At 37.0% G+C, this 19,403-nt stretch overlaps 1 protein-coding gene across 1 annotated transcript in view; it reads left to right on the top strand.

The window, feature by feature from the left end:
* The window catches only part of MDGA2 (MAM domain containing glycosylphosphatidylinositol anchor 2), a 919,168-nt gene that overhangs the window by 526,778 nt on the left and 372,987 nt on the right, over positions 1 to 19,403 (top strand). The window lies entirely within an intron of this gene.

Here is a 19,403-nt window from a genome sequence, read left to right as displayed (position 1 = left end):
TATTTTTATTTTACTCCCAAAGACCTATTCTTACATAATGTGTTACCAAAGATACTTTTCCCAATACCAGAAAGGTGCTGACACGTGTATTATGGATGACTAACCAGGGTTGTTAAAAGCAGGAAGATACATGTTGTATTTCCTTGAGAAAATAGAAAAGGTAATTAATTGCATAGAAATATATATTTTTTGGAATGAAGAATTAAGTAGTATATATGTATTCACTATTAAACCATTAAAAATTTCTAAGAATGAATTAAAGTAATGGATTAAAGCAGTAAACAGGGCTTACTTACAAAGCTGAAGAAATCAAAATGTAGAGCAGGTGTATCGTGACCTACAAAAATTGAACTATCTTGCTAATCAGCCACTGATGCTATTCTTAGGTATGAAATAAAATAGGAAGTAGGACAAAAAAAATGTGTGTCTTTATCCTGCCTATCAATAAATGCGTGAAGTTTAAGAAAAAAAAGGCTTATTAAATGTTCAAAAAGCTCTTTTGTCAGGACTCATAGCTGCAAGAGTGACAGAACAGTTTGCCTTGAGTCTCTTTGTATCTCAGTTTTGGCAGAGAACGTGAAGGCTGAGATCAATTTCATTTCAGTTCAGTTTAGTCACTGAATCGTGTCCAACTCGATGCAACCCCATGGACTGCAGCACGCCAGATTTCCCTGTCCATCACTAAATCCTGGGGTTTCAAAATCATAACCATTGAGTTGGTGATGCCATCCAACTATCTCATCCTCTGTAGTCCCCTTCTTCTCCCGCCTTCAATCATTCCCAGCATCAGGGTCTTTACAAATGAGTCAGTTCTTTGCATCAGGTGGCCAAAGTATTGGAGTTTCTGCTTCAGCATCAGTCCTTCCAATGAATATTCAGACTGATTTCCTTTAGGATGGACTGACTGGATCTCCTTGCAGTCCAAGGGACTCTCAAGAGTCTTGTCCAACACCATAGTTCAAAGCATCAATTATTTGTCACTCAGCTTTCTTCAAAGTCCAACTCTCACATCCATACATGACTACTGGAAAAGCCATAGTTTTGACTAGACAGACCTTTGTTGGCAAAGTAATGTCTCTGCTTTTTAATATGCTGCCTAGGTTGTCATAACTTTTCTTCCAAGGAACTTCCCTGTTGGCTCAGATGGTAAAGAGTCTGCTTGCAGTGTGGGAGAACTGGATTTGATCCTTAAGTCAGGAAGATTTCCTGGAGAAGAAAATGGCAACCCACTCCAATATTCCTGCCTGGAAAATCCCATGGACAGAGGATCCTGGAAGGCTACAGTCCATGGTATCACAAAGAGTTAGGCACACCTAAGCGACTTCACTTTTGCTTTCTAGGTTGGTCTTAACTTTTCTTCCAAGGAGCAAGCGTCTTTAATTTCATGGTGCAGTCACCATCTGCAGTGGTTTTGGAGCCCCCCAAAATAAAGAATATTAGAGATACCAAGGGAACATCTCATGCAAAGATGGGCACAATAAAGGACAGAAATGGTATGGACCTAACAGAAGCAGAAGTTATTAAGAAGAGATGGCAGGAATACACAGAAGAACTGTGTAAAAAAGATCTTCATGACCCAGATAATCACGATGGTGTGATCACTCACCTAGAGCCAGACATCCTGGAATGTGAAGTCAAGTGGGCCTTAGGAAGCATCACTATGAATAAAGCTAGTGGAAGTGATGGAGTTCCAGTTGAGCTATTTCAAATCCTAAAAGACGATGCAGTGAAAGGGCTGCATTCAATATGCCAACAAATTTGGGAAACTCAACAGTGGCCACAGAACTGGGAAAGTTCAGTTTTCATTCCAATCCCAAAGAAGGACAATGCCAAAGAATGTTCAAACTACCACACAATTGCACTCATCTCACACACTAGCAAAGTAATGCTCAAAATTATCCAAGCCAGGCTTCAACAGTATGTGAACCATGAACTTCCAAATGTTCAAGTTGGATTTAGAAAAGGCAGAGGAACCAGAAATGAAATTGCCAACACCTGTTGGATCATCAAAAAAGCCAGAGAGTTCCAGAAAAACATCTACTTCTGCTTTATTGACTATGCCAAAGCCATTGACTCTGTGGATCACAACAAACAGTGGAAAATTCTTAAAGAGATGGGACTATCAAACCACCTGATCTGCCTCCTGAGATATCTGTATGCAGGTCAAGAAGCAACAGTTAGAAACGGACATAAAACAACAGACTGGTTCCGAATCCAGAAAGGAGTACTTCAGGCTGTATATTGCACCCTGCTTATTTAACTTCTATGCAGAGTATGTCATGAGAAATGGTGGACTGGATGAAGCACAAGCTGGAATCAAGATTGCCAGGAGAAATAACAGTAACCTCAGATATGCAGATGATACCACACTTATGGCAGAAAGAGAAGTAAAGAGCCTCTTGATGAAAGTGAAAGAGGAGAGTGAAAAAGTTGGTTTAAAACTCAACATTCAGAAAACTAAGATCATGGCATCTGGTCCCATCACTTCATGGCAAATAGATGATCAGTTTAGAAGTTGCCCAGTACCTCTTGCAAAGTGAACTGCTAGACCCTCCATGTCAGCATCTGAGACTCCCCATTTCTGTTCTATAAGCAGTTGAGATTGGGACCTAGGGATGGAGGACAGGAATTCTTTGTTGAGAGTGCTTCATTGAACACTCTAAGGTGGATTAAGATGGTAATGCTTCCTCCAGCCAAATGAGAGGAATTTCAAGAGTTTCACCTTAAGATTCTGCAGACTTTTTCATTTACAAAAGACAGGGCTCCATAGTTCCTACTCCTTCTCCTTCACTCATCATGTCTACAGTCCTGAAGGAGTTTAGCCCCTGTGGCTAGTGAGAGTAGGAGGGAGGAGTCAAACAACAACTGTTGGCCAAGGGAAAAACAGGAGCTAAGTAAACCCCCCACACCCTCCATTTGTTGCTCTCAGACTTTCAGGATATCAAGCTTAATTTAGTATACAGCTGGAGGCAATGGAGAAAGTCTTAATTTGAAAGTTCACAGGTCTTCTTTTTAAGTTATTGAACTGGACATTTTAACTATAAAAAGGGGACTGTTCCTGTGACTGACTACAGGGAACTCAGAAAGCTGTGAAATATGTCCCCCAATTTTATCCAATAGCAGGAAAAGAAGTAGGCTATCTAATGACAGTGGCAGAAGGAATAAAGTTGATTTACTGCTATTAAAGACTGCTAATTCAGTAAACCGCCACATGTAAGCAGGAAACTTCGACTCTGGCAGATTTAAACTGGATGAATGAATGAATAAACTTAAATTTTGTAGACTTGCCTTCAGGCTTCAGAATGAAGTTTAGAAAACAATCAGGGACAAATAAGGGTAAATGACATGGGTGGCACACACCTAATCCCTCCACAAACCAGTGAGGTCGGGAAAACTACTTTTGCAGGCAAGGTGCACAGAATTTCCCAAAGTGCCCTGCTGTGGCTCCTGTCAAACACTGGCTTCTGCCACTAGCACAGTTCTCCCTGCTCCCCAGGAAACTCAGTATTGTTGCTGCCACCTCCACCACATGCTGTGAGAACAAATCTTTTCTTTGCATGAATAGCTCCTTATTCAAAGTTTATGGTTGCTGCTGAATCCCATGGATGGAGGAGCCTGGTATCCAGGGGTCACTAGGTGTTGGACAGGACTGAGCGACTTCACTTTCACTTTTCACTTTCATGCATTGGAGAAGGAAATGGCAACCCACTCCAGTGTTCTTGCCTGGAGAATCCCAGGGATGGGGGAGCCTGGTGGGCTGCTGTCTATGGGGTCCCACATGACTGACGCGACTCTGCGCGACCCCATGGACTGCAGCCTTCCAGGCTCCTCCGTCCATGGGATTCTCCAGGCAAGAGTTCTGGAGTGGATTGCCATTTCCTTCTCCAATGCATAAAAGTGAAAAGTGAAAGTGAAGTGGCTCAGTCGTGTCCAACGCCTAGTGACCCCATGGACTGAAGCCTACCAGGCTCCTCCGTCCATGGGATTTTCCAGGCAAGAGTACTGGAGTGGGGTGCCATTGCCTTCTCCAAAAGTTTAGGGTGGATGTATCCAATTGTGTTTGCAATAATACCATGGTTTATCATATAGCCATTTGAACACAGTTACTCCATTCTAGTCAAGGCTATGGTTTTTCCAGTGGTCATATATGGATGTGAGAGTTGGACTGTGAAGAAGACTGAGCGCCGAAGAATTGATGCTTTTGAACTGTGGTGTTGGAGAAGACTCTTGAGAGTCCCTTGGACTGCAAGGAGATCCAACCAGTCCATTCTGAAGGAGATCAGCCCTGGGATTTCTTTGGAAGGAATGATGCTAAAGCTGAAACTCCAGGACTTTGGCCACCTCATGCGAAGAGTTGACTCATTGGAAAAGACTCTGATGCTGGGAGGGATTGGGGTCAGGAGGAGAAGGGGACGGCAGAGGATGAGATGGCTGGATGGCATCACTGACTCGATGGACATGAGTGTGAGTGAACTCTGGGAGTTGGTGATATATAGGGAGGCCTGGCATGCTGCGATTTATGGGGTTGTGAAGAATTGGACACAACTGAGCGACTGAACTGAACTCCATTTCTATTAACACCACCCTGGCCCCTTAGACAGCCATATGAACAGGTCTCCACACATTCACTGTTGCCACTTGCTATTCAACATCTTCTTGGGGTTGCAGCTTGAGCAACTTTATTAAGTCAAATTTGCTTGTGGTACACCTTTATTAAACCCTTCAAAGGCTTCCCACTGCCTAATATGCTGTATGACCTGGTTCCACTGAGCCCTGTCTAACTCTCAAGCTTCACCCCAGGTTTCCCTCCATTTCTCTGCCTTTGCTTCGATCATTGCCACTTTTATCTTAGTTTCTGGAATCCACAAAGCTTCTGCCCATTCCAGGGGCTCTGAATACTCCACACTTCGTCTGAAATTCTCCTCAACCAGCCCTTAACAATTCCTCCCGTGATGCTAGACTGATGTGTTCCCTTTTTACAGGTTCTCATAGCATCCTATACCTTCCTCCTAGCCCTTATCATAATTATAATTCAGAATTTTTACTAATCACTTATTTTGGTAATTAGTGCTCTAGACTTCCTTTCTTTTTCTCCCTCCCTTCCTCCTTTCTCTCTCTTTCTTCTTTCCTTCCTTTCTTTCCTATTGAAAACTTAGTGCCTAGACTACTGCCTGGAAAATGAGAGGAGGAATATGGTGAATGCTTATGAAAAATACATGATGTCATAATATATATGATATAAGCAAGAAATATATTTAAAATGTATGCAATCTGAATTTTGGACTGAGAGATATATATCCAAATTATACTTTCATCTAGATTATGTTTTTTTAACATCCTTCCTTATACTTTTCCATATTTTTCTATTATTTGGATAGATAGCAGATAAAAACAAAAAACATGTTTAAAGAAACAGTTCATAATATCTCATCAATGTTCATTATTACTTGAATATATATATATATTTACCAAAAAGTACACAATTTTTACTTGGATACACTGTCCCCTTTATCTATGTTGAATAATTTGAGACATTTCTTCATTGATATTGCTTATAAACATATATCTCTGGGAACAAGAATGCTCTCTACTCTCTTTACTTTCTAGTTAATTTATGCAATGTGTATGGTCATATGGTCATACAGAAGGTACTTTTTTGAAGTTTATGCTACAGAGTTCACTGAATTATAATAGAAATTTAATTTACTACTGATATGTATGTTTTCAAATTCACTTCTTTAAATAACTAAGTAATGGAGAAAACAGAAGAGTTACAAAGTGCTATACATTATGATTTTGTTTTCTGTGGATATCAGGGTTATATTAGGAATAATGATTTTGTTAGTACATATAACATACCTTGCTGAAAAGTACACTTAGAACACAGAGTCATATTTATTAACCAGAGATATTTTCTTATTTTCATGAAATTAAATTAGTCACTTCAGATTAAGAATGATGAACAAAAGAGAGAGTTATAGATGAATTTTTATGGCAGAGATGGAAAAATCTTAACTAAAATTTAGCACATTAACTAGCCAGTAGAATTATAAGTGCAATAAATATTATTAAAAAAGGTCTATTCAAGGATACAAAAATTTTCCTGCTATGTGAAAAGGTATATGCTCATTACCAATAGGTGTTTTAAAAGCATTTAAGACAATTTTGCAGCCATCTTAACTTTAAAACAAATCTCTATTTTGATATTTGACAAAACTAATACAGTTATGTAAAGTCTAAAAATAAAATAAAATTAAAAAAAAATAAATCTCTAAATAAATTAGAAGTAGAAAGAAAAAAAAAAACCTACTTAAACTAAGACTATTCAGTTTAGAAATCCTAAATGACAAAAAGAGAAAACTAAAATAATTTCAGGTAAAATTAGGATCCAGTATGGATGCTTGTTTGCACTCTTATTTTTGATATTGTCTTAGATTTCTAGTACACGTTCTAAGAATGGAAAATAAAATTATTGATGAAATTATTTTAAAAATTAAATTTTGCTGATACATTATAAAATAACCTTTTTAAAAATATAAGTGTATTTACTACACATGTATATATTTATATAGAATATGTATATATAAATTGTATATATATATATATATAAATCAAGAGATGGGAATCTTTACGAGAGTAAAGACTTCGTGTGCAAACAAGAAGAAAATGAGGCAGACTTTACCTCATGATACCAACCAAACCTATACAAGACAAAATAATCATACTTCATTATATTCATATGTATATAGACAATTAAGTTGCTTCCGTATCCTGGCTGTTGTAAATAATGCTACTATACAGTGGAGCACATGTATCTTTTCAAATTAGTATTTTCCTTTTCTTTGGATGTATACTGAGGAGTGGAATGAGTGGAATTGCTGGAAAACATGGTAACTATTTTTAGTTTTTTGAGGAACCTCCTTACTGTTTTCCACAGTAAATAGCACCAATTTATATTCCCATCTACAGTGTGTAAGGGTTCCTTTTTCTCCAAATGTTGATTGATCCTCATCAACATTTATTTGTGATTTCTTTGATGATAGCCATTCTGACAGGTGTGAGGTGGTATCTCATCGTGGTTTTGATTTCCATTTCCCTGACAGTTAGCAATGTTGAGCATCTTTTCATGTGCCTATTGGCCATCTGTATGCCTTCTTGTGAAAAATGTCTACTCGGGTCTTCTGCCAAGCTTTTAATTGGGTTGTTTGATTTTCTTTTTTTATATTGAGTTATGTGAGCTGTTTGTGTATCTTGGATATTAACCCTTTATTGGACATAGCATTTGTAAATATTTTCTCCCATTCAGTAGGTCTTTTTGTGTTGGTAATAATTTCCTTTACTGGCAAAAGCTTTTAAATTTAATTAGTCCCCATTTAAAACATTTGGCTGCATTTTTAAATTATAGAATGTACAATGTATTCTAACCAGTGTGAGTAGATATGAACAAAATTTGAAAGAAGGAATCTAAATCTTACTGATAGCTTCTCTCTTATAAATGTCCCACGTTAAGAATTTGGCTATAAATACTCATTGTGTCTGTTTTGTTTTATAAATTATATAAAATTAGTCATTGTTCAAAAATCACTATGCAGAAAAACATATGAAGTATTTCTTGTTTTCAGTATTTGTACAGAATTTTAGATAAATTTCTCATTTATCTAAAAGATGGTGCTTTTGTATTTGTATCTGCACAGTGTACTACAAACTATTGACATAAAAGCTTTGTTTATAATAAAGTGCCTTGTTCTTAATTATTGATATATCTAATAATGATTCAATTAGTTTTTTGTAACCTCAAAGCAACTTAATTTTATTCAAGTTAGTCTGTCAGCATTATCTATTGTTATGTACATCCATCCTGTAGTTATAATAGTAACATACATTTTTACCCATAAAATGAAAAAGTAATATACTTGATTAGCTTTAGTGCCTATGAGTTTATTGTATGGTCATTTTCCTTAAGAAAACACATCTGGATTTCTTTTGCATACGATTTTCGGAACTTCCCCGAGGGAAAGGCAACATCCAATGCAGTATTTAGTGTGTCTTTGCCATCTGGGTCTTCACATTCATTTGGTTTAATTCAAAGATTAAAGACAGAAAAATTGGACCAAATGGTGGAATAAACCCCTGTGGAAAACAGGCTTCTGCTGTGATTATTCTTGAGATTAATTGATTCTTTAACTTGTAACTACACCCATGACTTCAGTTGCAGTTAATAACTGATTAACCATAAGCACATAGATTAATTGTGCCAGTGCATACTGGGAGATGAGAGTTAACTCCTCATGCCACTAGCGTATCCCAGTTTAAGTGGAGAATAGACTAAACAAATGCTTCCACAACTTAGTTAACTTTATCTCAAACAAGGATAGCTAATGTATGTAAGAACTAATTTTGGATTTTTACGGTAAACTATCTTGCATATATATAAAGAGAGGGAAGGATTAGAAATAATTCCAAATTTTCTAGCATAAAAGACTGAAAGCTTGAATGAAGACATTTAAAAACAGACATACTACTGATAAAGGAAATCTTAAATAATGTTGAGTTGTAAAAACTCATATCATAATTATATCATAGAAATGACCATTATTTATTTAGGCAGCTAATTAAAGCATCTATCATTTTCCTAGAACTCCCCATCATTTTATTTTTCCTTGTAAACTACTGACTATTCCCCACTTGTGTTTAAATATATGTCTCTCAACTTATAAGAAAACAAAACAGTGAAAACACAGCAGGACTCGTGATTGCATGCTGTATTCTACTTCCCAAACTCTTTCTTGTCATAGCCAAGTTACCTGAAATAATTATATACATTAGTTATTTCGTGTTTTTATCTGTCTTTCAAAGGGCGTCTGTGGTGGCTCAAATGGTAAAGAATCGACCTGCAATGTGGGAGACCTGGGTTCAATCCCTAGGTTGGGAAGATGCCCTGGAGAAGGGAATGGCTACCCACTCTAGTATTCTGGCTTGGAGAATTCCATGGACAGGGGAGCCTGGTGGGCTACAGTCCATGGGGTTGCAAAGAGTCGAACATGACTGAGCGACTTTCATTTTCAAAGATACGGAAAAATGACTACTGGTCCCACAACTCCACTGGCACAGCTCTGATGAAGCTCACCAGTAGTATATCTCTTGCCAATTTTAAAATCCCTTTCCAGTTCTGTTCTCACCTTGATTTTGTTTCACCATTTATCCTGTTCTCCAATCCCTGTAAGGGCATTTTAAAATACTTTTAAAGTCTATTTTCTATCCCAGTGATTTGTTTTGTCTCCACCTTTCTCATCACTTTTTTTCCTCTGTCTTTTTCATATATCTCCCTTATTTTATTTATTTATTTTTGGCTCCACTAGTTGTTGGCCAGAGACCAGAGCTTTCTTCTTTGTCCTTTCCTCTTTTCATTATGCACACTTCTTGAATTGTATCATTGCCACACACAGAATATTGGTGTCTCCTGTTCAACATCTGTAGCTCACACTTCTCATTCTGGTTCTATTTTAAAACATTATGATTAAGAGAGTGATAGGTACTTGACATTGAGCATGATCTAAACAGAAATAGCTCCTTTCTCTAATCACGTCTTCCTTCACTCCATCCTCTGGCCAGATATAGGTCTATCATTACATTTCCTATTTCAGTTAATGCACTGTCTGCTGCCAAGCCAGGTCCTTCTTAAATTCTCACCTTTTCTTTAGCCATATATCCTACCAGTTACCCAGTATAGTTCATGTAAGCTTCTAAGCTTAAGAAAGGTAGTTTTCATCATCATTTTATTTATATATATATATATATATACTGACAAATTAAAGCCATATATATACATATATATGTGTGTGTGTGTTAGTTCATGTAACTAATATATTCATGTAAGTCATATATATGTAACTTACATGTCAGTTCATGTACGCTTAGAAGCTTACATGAACTGCACTGGGTAACTGGTAAGATATATATATATATATATAGCTTTAATTTGTCAGTTGCTGGCATATTTAATCAAAGAAAAAATTTCCAGAAAATTATTTCAATTAGAAAGGGATAGGTAGCATTTGTTAGAAAGAAAAATGAATTTTCCTTAGGCTTTTCATTATAGTACATATGTATAGCATTATTGAAAATTGACATTGAGCATATAGTTAAAGATTTATCTTCATGTTAATTTATTAGATCATTATTGAGTACTTTTATCCCTATGCCATTTCTAAGAATAAAACAAGACTAAGATATAGATCCTATGCACACTGGGCTATGTTTTATAGAAAACTATATTAGGTTTGTTATTTAAAAATATATAAAATATTCATGATTCAAATATTGCATTCAATGGTTTATTTGATAAATATGAAAAGTTTGACCTCCATTAAATTTTATAAAATCAATCTCTTGGTTTGAAAAAGCACTTTGCATTTGTTGATGAATATCATCTCTAGATTTTTGAATTTTACCTACTTAGCTTATAAAACTGAAAGAAATTTAAGGAGAAGAAATAAATGCCAGTAAAATATCATCAATAATGTAAGATAGCCCAACGTGGTTTGCTAAGAGTATCTAAGCCACTAGTGTGAAAATTGATGATGAGTAAATGTAGAAAGTTATCTACTGTGAAACAGTATAGCAGGTACTCTATATCCTGGGAGTGTTGGAAGATCGTGACTCTCAAGTGAATCCCTCTCATGAAACTACCTCAGCTGCCTAACCCAAGTTCAAGCCTCATCCCTACCAGGCCTAATCTAGTAACTGATCGTTATCCTTTGTAGGACAACTCTGAAAGACCATCTCAATTCTGGAGCTCCTCTGGATCATATGGAGACTTTGTAGTGATGTATCACAGTTTAACTCCCCTCACTACCTAATGCTATCTTCCCCCCTTTTTTTCTTTTCTGCACATAATCACAAAAATTGATCCTGAGAGCACTACCCTGTAAATTTCCTGAAAGTATATCTTCATCAGAGAATCATATTTTCAAGGAATAATTCTAGATGGTCTGAGGAAGTAGAGTCTAAAATAGGATGTTAGATCACTCATCAGCTCACTAACCAGCTGGCAGTGAGGATCCCACTGCTGGTGGTAGGTAGACCATGGATAGCCTTTGAATGCTATAGAGGTGAGATTGTTAAAACCTTCACAGATGGTGAACAAGGATGGGTACCAATGGAAGGTAATGCTCTGTGAATTCAATATCTTTGGCTTTTGAGGAATTCAATGGAAAGTAATAAGTACAATATAATCCATTTCTGCTGAGTTCTATTTATACAGTGAAAAGAAAGAATAAAAGACTGAGTGTGATTAATCATGAGTTGAAGGTGATATGTGAGGATAAGAAAGTCTCTTTAAGAATATAAAGAAAGTCTTATCTTCTTTAGCCAGAGGTTATAAAAGCTGATAATAAGGCTTAGAACTTATTTAAAAGTATAGCAGAGTTCCAGAGAAGTGTGACTCCTCAGCCTCAGCAAATTGGATCTGAACCCCAGCTGGGAATAAGTAGAACCCTGACTTGGAGAGGTGGGCTGTATCTGAGTTTATGGTCTCAAAAATGTTGAAAACCTAGATTTTCTTAAACATTGTGGACCTACATAAGTGTACCATTTCTTCCAATTGGAGGGTATAACTTCCATCCCACTTAAAGATGTTGTAGAATCTTCTTCCTTTTGTGGTAATATGTACCCTTTTTAGGGTATATCCTCACCTTCATTTCTTACAAGCAAATTAGCATGTAGGGTCAACAGATGACATGATCTGGCATGGAAATGCTTTGTTTCTAAAGGAGAGGAAGAGCCTATGCTATCCTTCAAATGAGCTGCAGACCCTATCCAATATTTTCTAGTAAGAATCAAGAGAGTACACAGGGAGTAGGATCCTGAGGCTGCTGTACCAAGTGGGGCTGACAGTAAGATGGACTAAGATTAGAGATGGAGAATAAGATCAAGTGGAGAGAAAGAATAAGAGTTTACTGATGTGGGAGCATTCTCCCATAATATAAGATGCAGACCCTAGCCAGGATAGCAGGAGATAGTTGCTGCTGTTAGGATGGTGTTTGGAAGCTTGGGGAAAGCAGTGAGCCCCACAAAAAGAAGTATATGTGCCACAAACAGTGTGTATATAGAATAAAATGAGATCAAAAGACCCATATGTAAGCATGCTAGAATGAATTTACTACCTAGACCCTAAACATGTCATCAACTCAGTATATTTTATGTAAAGGCTCAAAAGACACCACATTTATTATATCAATAGGAATGTGCTGATGATTGAGATGCAGGCATCACTGAGACTTAGGGGTGACTGCTCTTTGCAGACAAATGTTCATAGTCGGAGATGCTGTTACAGAATTGGTCTTCCTGATACCAATGGGATGCTGGGATTACAGAATAATAGTGGGGAGGTGACAGTTCAAATGCATCCAGTGCACTAGACTCACAGAGAGTTGTGTGTGTGTGTGTGTGTGTGTGTGTGTGTGTGTGTGTGTGTGTGTATGTGTGTGTACACATGTGCTTGTGCCCAGTTGCTTAATTGTGTTCAACTCTTTGCATCCCCTCCATTGAACTTTCCAGGCAAGAATACTGGAGCCGGTTGCCATATCCTACTCCAGGGGATCTTCCTGACCCAGGGATCTAACTTGCATCTCTTAGTCTCTTGCATTGACAGGTGGATTCACCACTAGCACATGTAGGGAGCCCACAGAGAGCTCTAGAGATGGTCGATAGAACATAGCATCCCTTGGGGCAAAATAAGTGGATAGTCAACAAGGGTATTGCCTCATCTACACAGTTAAAACAGATGGATAATCAGGAGGCTGAATATGGTGATCTAATAAAAAGTCAAGACTCCTTATTCATTGTTGAACATGGTAATTTTCAGACACCAGTGTCCTGAAATACCAGTGATGCATTGGGTTTTGTCATATCTACCAAGCACTCAGTCATAAAATAGGGCAGGCTATCAGTAGTCCATCATCATATGGAAGCGGTACATCTAAGATGAGGCATGACCAGGGCCAGAGTGCCCAGGAGCGCTGTACAAGCAAGTGCCCAGACCCCCATGACAGCTGTCAGTGTTTTTCCAGTTTCTCTCTCTAAAATCATAATGACCATTATAGAGGGTGTCTTTTGTGGTAATAGTAGGGCAAAAAGGCTAAGCTTATTTCATAATGAGTCAGCTCAGTACACGTGTGCAGGCTGGAAATTGGATTGTTATTTCAGGAGAACTCCACTCTGTGGTGTCCTTGATAGACAGGTAATAACAGAAAATTATCTCAGTGGATAGAACTTTGACTTGGGCAGTGTACCTGGTCAGTCGTCTTGAGTGAACAGGGGAGATATGCTCAAGTATTTGAATGGACCTGTGGGTGTGCCATGAAATATTGAACATTTGTATTGCATGCTAATGAGCACCAAAAATTATCTACCATAGAAGCAGCACAAAATAATGAAGTTGACAGTAATGCAGACAGTTGATACCAACCAGTTTCTGTCATTGGCTGCCCATAGTTGGGACAACAGACTCATGAAAAGAATAGCTATAATGATAGGGAGAGAGGCTATGCATAAGTTTTAAATTTTGGTTATCATTCATGAAGTTTGGCCTGTCTAATGTCACTGTTGCTGCTGCTAAGTCATGTCAGTCGTGTCCGACTCTGTGCGACCCCATAGACGGCAGCCCACCAGGCTCCCGTCCCTGGGATTCTCTAGGCAAGAACACTGGAGTGGGTTGCCATTTTCTTCTCCAGTGCATAAAAGTGAAAAGTGAAAGTGAAGTCACTCAGTTGTGTCCGACTCTTTGTCCCCATGGACTATAGCCTACCAGGCTCCTCCGTCCATGGGATTTCCCAGGCAAGAGCACTGGAGTGGGTTGCCATTGCCTTCTCCTGTAATGCCACTACTGAATATATAATCTGACAACAATAGACACCACTTCTTCACGATAAAGCATTATCCATCAAAAATGCCAACCAGTAGATTATATTAGAATGCTTTTTTTTAACCCTGAAAATAACAGTGTATCATATTGATTGAATTTGATGTGTACTCTGAGTATGAACTTTTCTGCTGACCTTAGCCAGCATCAGTCCAATCAAAAGCCTTTTAGAATGTTTTATTCTTAATACATGATCCTACCTAAACACCCATGGGACCAGAAGCAAATTTTATAGCAGTTAAGATGTAGCAGTGGGAACATTGCTGTGGGAATCTCTAGTCATATCATATTCAATACCACCTAAAAAATTTACTTACTAGAGTGATAGAATAGTCTTCGGAGGAGGCATCTAAGTCTTGGAGAGATAATATCCAGTAAGGAATGGGTGCCATCTTCCAAGATGCAGTATACATCCTAAATCAATGACAGTCATTTTATGATGCTTTTATTTCCATTTCTTTCTTTCTTTTTGGGGGGTAGGGGGTATTGGTGGAATACATAGGTTCCAGAATTAAGTAGGGACCCTACTTACTACCATCATGTTCAGTGATTCTCTTGGGGAATCTATGTTTCCCTCCCCACAGTGCTGGTTTCTGCCATTTTAGATGCTCTAGTTCTCAGAAAGGGAAAAAGCTTTTCTTAAATGACACTGCAAGAATCCCATTAATCTTCAAGAGTTGGCTGCTGTTACTTTAGGCTTCCTGTGTCAGGAAATAGCAGATGCGAGGAATCACCATCCTGGAAGGAGTAACTGGCCCATATGGTCAGCTTGAAGGTAAGATTGTTGTTATAAAAGAAGGCAGTAAGAATATATTCCTTACCCAGTTGATCCACTGAGCCGTTTCTTGCTATTCTGTTGTCCAGTTTTGGTGGTAAACAGACAAACGCATCACTAATGGCTTGAGAAGAGCATGCTTACCAGGGGCTCAACATCCCCAGTGACAAAGATCTGGTAGTCTCACTAGGTAAACTACTTATATCAAAAGATGTACCAGCCCAGGATGAGAGCAATCTGGAATGATAATAGTAGAAGGAGATGATGATTATCATCCCAAGATTCCCCGGGAAAGGTGACTATCGAGAATCCTGGAATAGCTTTTCTCAGATACAGTGACTTTTTGTATCTGGTAGGTAGATCTGAGTGGATGCTGAAGTGCACTCCCAGATCCTTTCCTCAGGGCTGAAGCACTTATTCTGAAAGCCACTAAAACTTTTAACATTGATGACTGTCAGCTAACTCCTTCTCTAGAAATTATCCCAAGCCAGACAGAACTGCCCCTTCCAAAGTTGAGGAGAACAGGACACTTGCCAGGACTGGTTGATGAGGGAAAGGGTTGACATATAAAGGTTTAGCTTCCTTGTCTTAAGGCAGTACAGCCCCTCCAGTTTGGGAGGACCTCAGGCTCCAGATCTTCTCTAGAGTTATTGTGAAACTTAGATGCAACTGCTGTATTATTCCACTGTCCTTCTTAACCAGTCTACTTCCTTCACTCCCTCATGAGTGCTGAAGATAATTTCCACTTTCTGAACACATATCTCTGTCTTAGAGTTTCTCTTCCAAGAAACCTGACCTAAAGCAAATACACACCTTCAGTCTATATTCAGTAATATAAATAATAGATATTAAACATATTTTTAAAGGATATGTATTTCTATGTCACTTAAACTATCATATATGTATATATGTATGTGTACATAAATGTATAATCTTACTTAAAATATTTTTTTAGCCATGCCATTATTTGACTTGTCTAACAGAAGTCTTGTTTTTGGCTTATTTGGTTTTATTTGTTTACTACTTTCACTATTACATCTTTTTAGATTTTTAAAATAGTAATAAAAATAACAGACAGAAATGTCTTATACTGTACAGGAAGGTAACCCTGAGTGGCGTATTTGTTTTTTAAGTGTAAAAAAAAATCATCCTGGAGTTTTCTGAAATAGAAATTCCTAAACATGGGTGAATCTAACAGGTAATTCTGCAACACAGTGTTTTGTAAACCATTGTCATAGGATCAGATTTTCACCTGACACTTATCCAAGTCAGGGAAGAGCATGTTTAAAGGATTGTTCAGCTTGGGTCTATTCTGACTGCAGTTATGGACACCACTACCTAATGTGAAAAGAGCTAGGGATGCATCAATGAATGGAAGTTGAAAAGTACAATACTATTAACTATTTAGAACCCAAAGAGCGTTACCATTGTTACCCTGTTTCTCATTCAAATATATTTTGTTCCAGAACTTTCCAACTGCAGATTTTTTTAACAATATAACAAAGTTCATATCTCTAAAAAGAGACTGTAACTAATAGAAATTATGTTTTGAATAAGAGAAAATAAGTTGCTTACAACGGACTCACAGTACCTTTTTTTCAAGCCACTGAGATGAAATTCAGCTCATCAGTCTCCTGTAGGATTTGATTTATATGTTAAAAGCCTAATCATCAAATAAGAGACCATTTGATGAAATTTAAAGACCTTTAAACATTTCATGGTAATGATGCTGGGATCCTTGAATACTGCAGCTTATTAAAACCAGGCATATATTCCTGTACAGCTAATAGAATGAATATAAACTGAAAGTTCCTACAGCTTTTCCAAAAAACCAGCAGTTGTTCTCTAAATTTTCACTACTAAAATTAGAGGCCATTGAGGTAGCTGTGAAAAGATTCTAATGTTGGATAAAAAATAAGAATATTGCAAAACTAGATATCTAAGTAGGGCTGTCAAGCAATTCATATTGGAAAAAAGCTTTTTAAAAACTGGGTAAATTAGGAATTTTGTTCTTTACTTTGATTCCTTAAGGAAGCACTTAGTTTTACATTTTGGTTGCCTTTTTATTATTTTAACACATAAGTATAAACTTTTTGTGTGTGTTTATTTTAGTTGAAGTATAATTGACATATAGCATTATATTATTTCCAAGTATACAATATAATGATTCCAATTTGCATACATTGTAAAATGATTGCCACAATAATTCTAGTTACCGTCTGTCACCATACAAAGTTACGAATTTGTTTTCCTTGTAATAAGAACTTTTAAGATTTACGCTCTTAGAAAGTTTCAAACACACAGTACAATTGTTTTAAAGCTAATACATTCCTTGATTTCTTTTTCTCTTAAGAACCTGGGATATGCTGTATCAGAGGTTGGTAATCCGTGCAGAGTGTGGCCCATGAGCCAAATCTAGCTGTGGCACATGCATTTGTAAATGAAGTTTTATGGAGCTCAGCAACCTTCATCTTTCATTCATTTACCTGTTGTCTTTGGTTGCTTTCCCATTATAATGATAGAGTGTATCACAGTTGAGATAAAGACTGTGTGAACCACAAAGCACAAGATATTCATAAATTGTTTCCAGAAAATATAGGTTAAACCCTGTCATGGATACTGGAGAAGGAAATGGCAACCCACTCCAGTATTCTTGCCTGGAAAATCCCATGGACAGAGGAGCCTGGCAGGCCCTGGTCCACAGGGTCGCAGAGAGTCGGACATGACTGAAGTGACTAAGCACACACATCGTGGATACCCCTTTTTTAAATTAATTTTTATTGGAGTATAGTTCCTTTACAATATTGTGTTAGTTTCTGCTGTATAACAAAGTAAATCACACATATATCCCCTCATTTTTAGATTCCCTTCTCACAGAGCATCTAATAGAGTTCCCTGTGCTAAACAGTAGGTACTCATTAGTTATTTTATACCTACTAATGCATATGTGTCAATTCCAGTCTCCCAGTTCATCCCACTCCCTCTCCCCCTTTTGGTGTCCATGCATTTGTTCTCTCCATCTGTGTTTTTGTTTCTGCCTTGCAAATAATTTATCTGTATCATTTTTCTAGACTACACATATAAGTGATATTACATGATATTTGTTTTTTTCTTTCTGACTTACTTCACACAGTATGACATTCTCTGGGTACATCTATGTTGCTGTGAGTGGTATTATTTAATTATTTTTAATGACTGAGTAATATTCCATTGTATATATGTACCACATCTTCTTTATCCATTCCTCTGTTGATAGACATTTAGGTTGCCTCCATGTCCTGGCTATTGTAACTAGATCTGCAATGAACATTGAAGTGTGTGTCTTTAATATCTTTTTGAATTATGGTTTTCTCTAGGTATATCTCCAGGAATGGGTCATCTCGTAGTTCTATTTTTGTTTTTTGAGGAACCTCTATACATTTCTCCACAGTGAGTGTATCAATTTACATTCCCACCAAAAGTGTAAGAGGGTTCTTTTTCCTCCACACCCTCTCCAGAATTTATTGTTTGTAGATATTTTGATGATAGCCATTCTCAACGATGTGAGGTGATACTTTATTGTAGTTTTGATTTGTATTTCTCTAATAATTAGAGATGCTGAGAATCTTTTTGTGTGTTTGTTGGCCATCTAGATGTCTTCTTTGGAGAAGTGTCTATTTTTTGGTAGATCTTCCCCTTATTTTTTGACTGAGTTGTTTATTTTTTTGATACTGAGCTGCATGAGCAGTTTTTATATTTTGGAGATTAATCCTTTGTTGGTTGTTTTGTTTGCAAATATTTTCTCTAATCTGAGGGTTTTCTTTTTGTTTTGCCTATCGTTTCCTTTGCTGTGGAAAAGCTTTTAAGTTTAATTGCATTCCATTTGTTTACTTTTGTTTTTATTTTCCAGGAGGTGGCTCAAATTTATATCACGAGTGTTCTGCCTCTGTTTTCCTCTAAGAGTTTTATAGGGTCTAGCCTTACATTTAGATCTTTAATCCATTTTGAGTTTATTTTTGTGTATGATATTAGGGAGTGTTCTAATTTCATTCTTTTATTTATAGCTATCCAGTTTTTCCAGCATCATTTATTGAAGAGAGTGTGTTTTATCTATTGTATATTCTTGCCTCTTGTTGTCATAGATTAGGTTACCATAAGTGTGTGGGGTTATCGTTGGGCTTTTTATCTTGTTCCATTGATCTGTATTTCTGTTTTTATGTTAATATCATACTGTCTTGATTTCTGTAGCTTTGTAGTATAGTCTGAAACCAAGGAGTCTAATTCCTGTGTATCCGTTCTTTAGGATGTACGTAAAACAGCAAAATTTTAGTTCCAATATTCAATAATAGAAATATTAATGCATTTTAATAGTACTTTCTGCTAGTACATTTTAAATCAGCCAAAGTGGAATATAAAATCTGAGATGAAGGAAAATTTAAACTGGCACAAGGTCATATTTTCTTATTACAAAGGTTATAATAATTAATAAACATATATTATTTTATTTTTAAAATATATTTTATGAATTGGAAAAGGAAGTATGGTAAAGTTAAGAGTCAACTGAGATGCTTGGTTGACTATTATAGTCATAGTTGACTATGACTATAATTCATTGGCTAACCTCCTGAATTTTCTGATCTCTCTCTTGGAACTCTGTTTTATGTGGCTGTTGACAATGTATTAGAAATATGTAGTCATTTGTACTATTTCAGCAAATAGAGATCTTAA

The sequence above is a fragment of the Bubalus kerabau genome, chromosome 10, assembly GCF_029407905.1.
Source record: "Bubalus kerabau isolate K-KA32 ecotype Philippines breed swamp buffalo chromosome 10, PCC_UOA_SB_1v2, whole genome shotgun sequence".
Lineage (NCBI taxonomy): Eukaryota > Metazoa > Chordata > Mammalia > Artiodactyla > Bovidae > Bubalus > Bubalus kerabau.
Note: the sequence above shows the minus strand (reverse complement) of the source record. Positions and strands in the feature narration are given on the sequence as shown.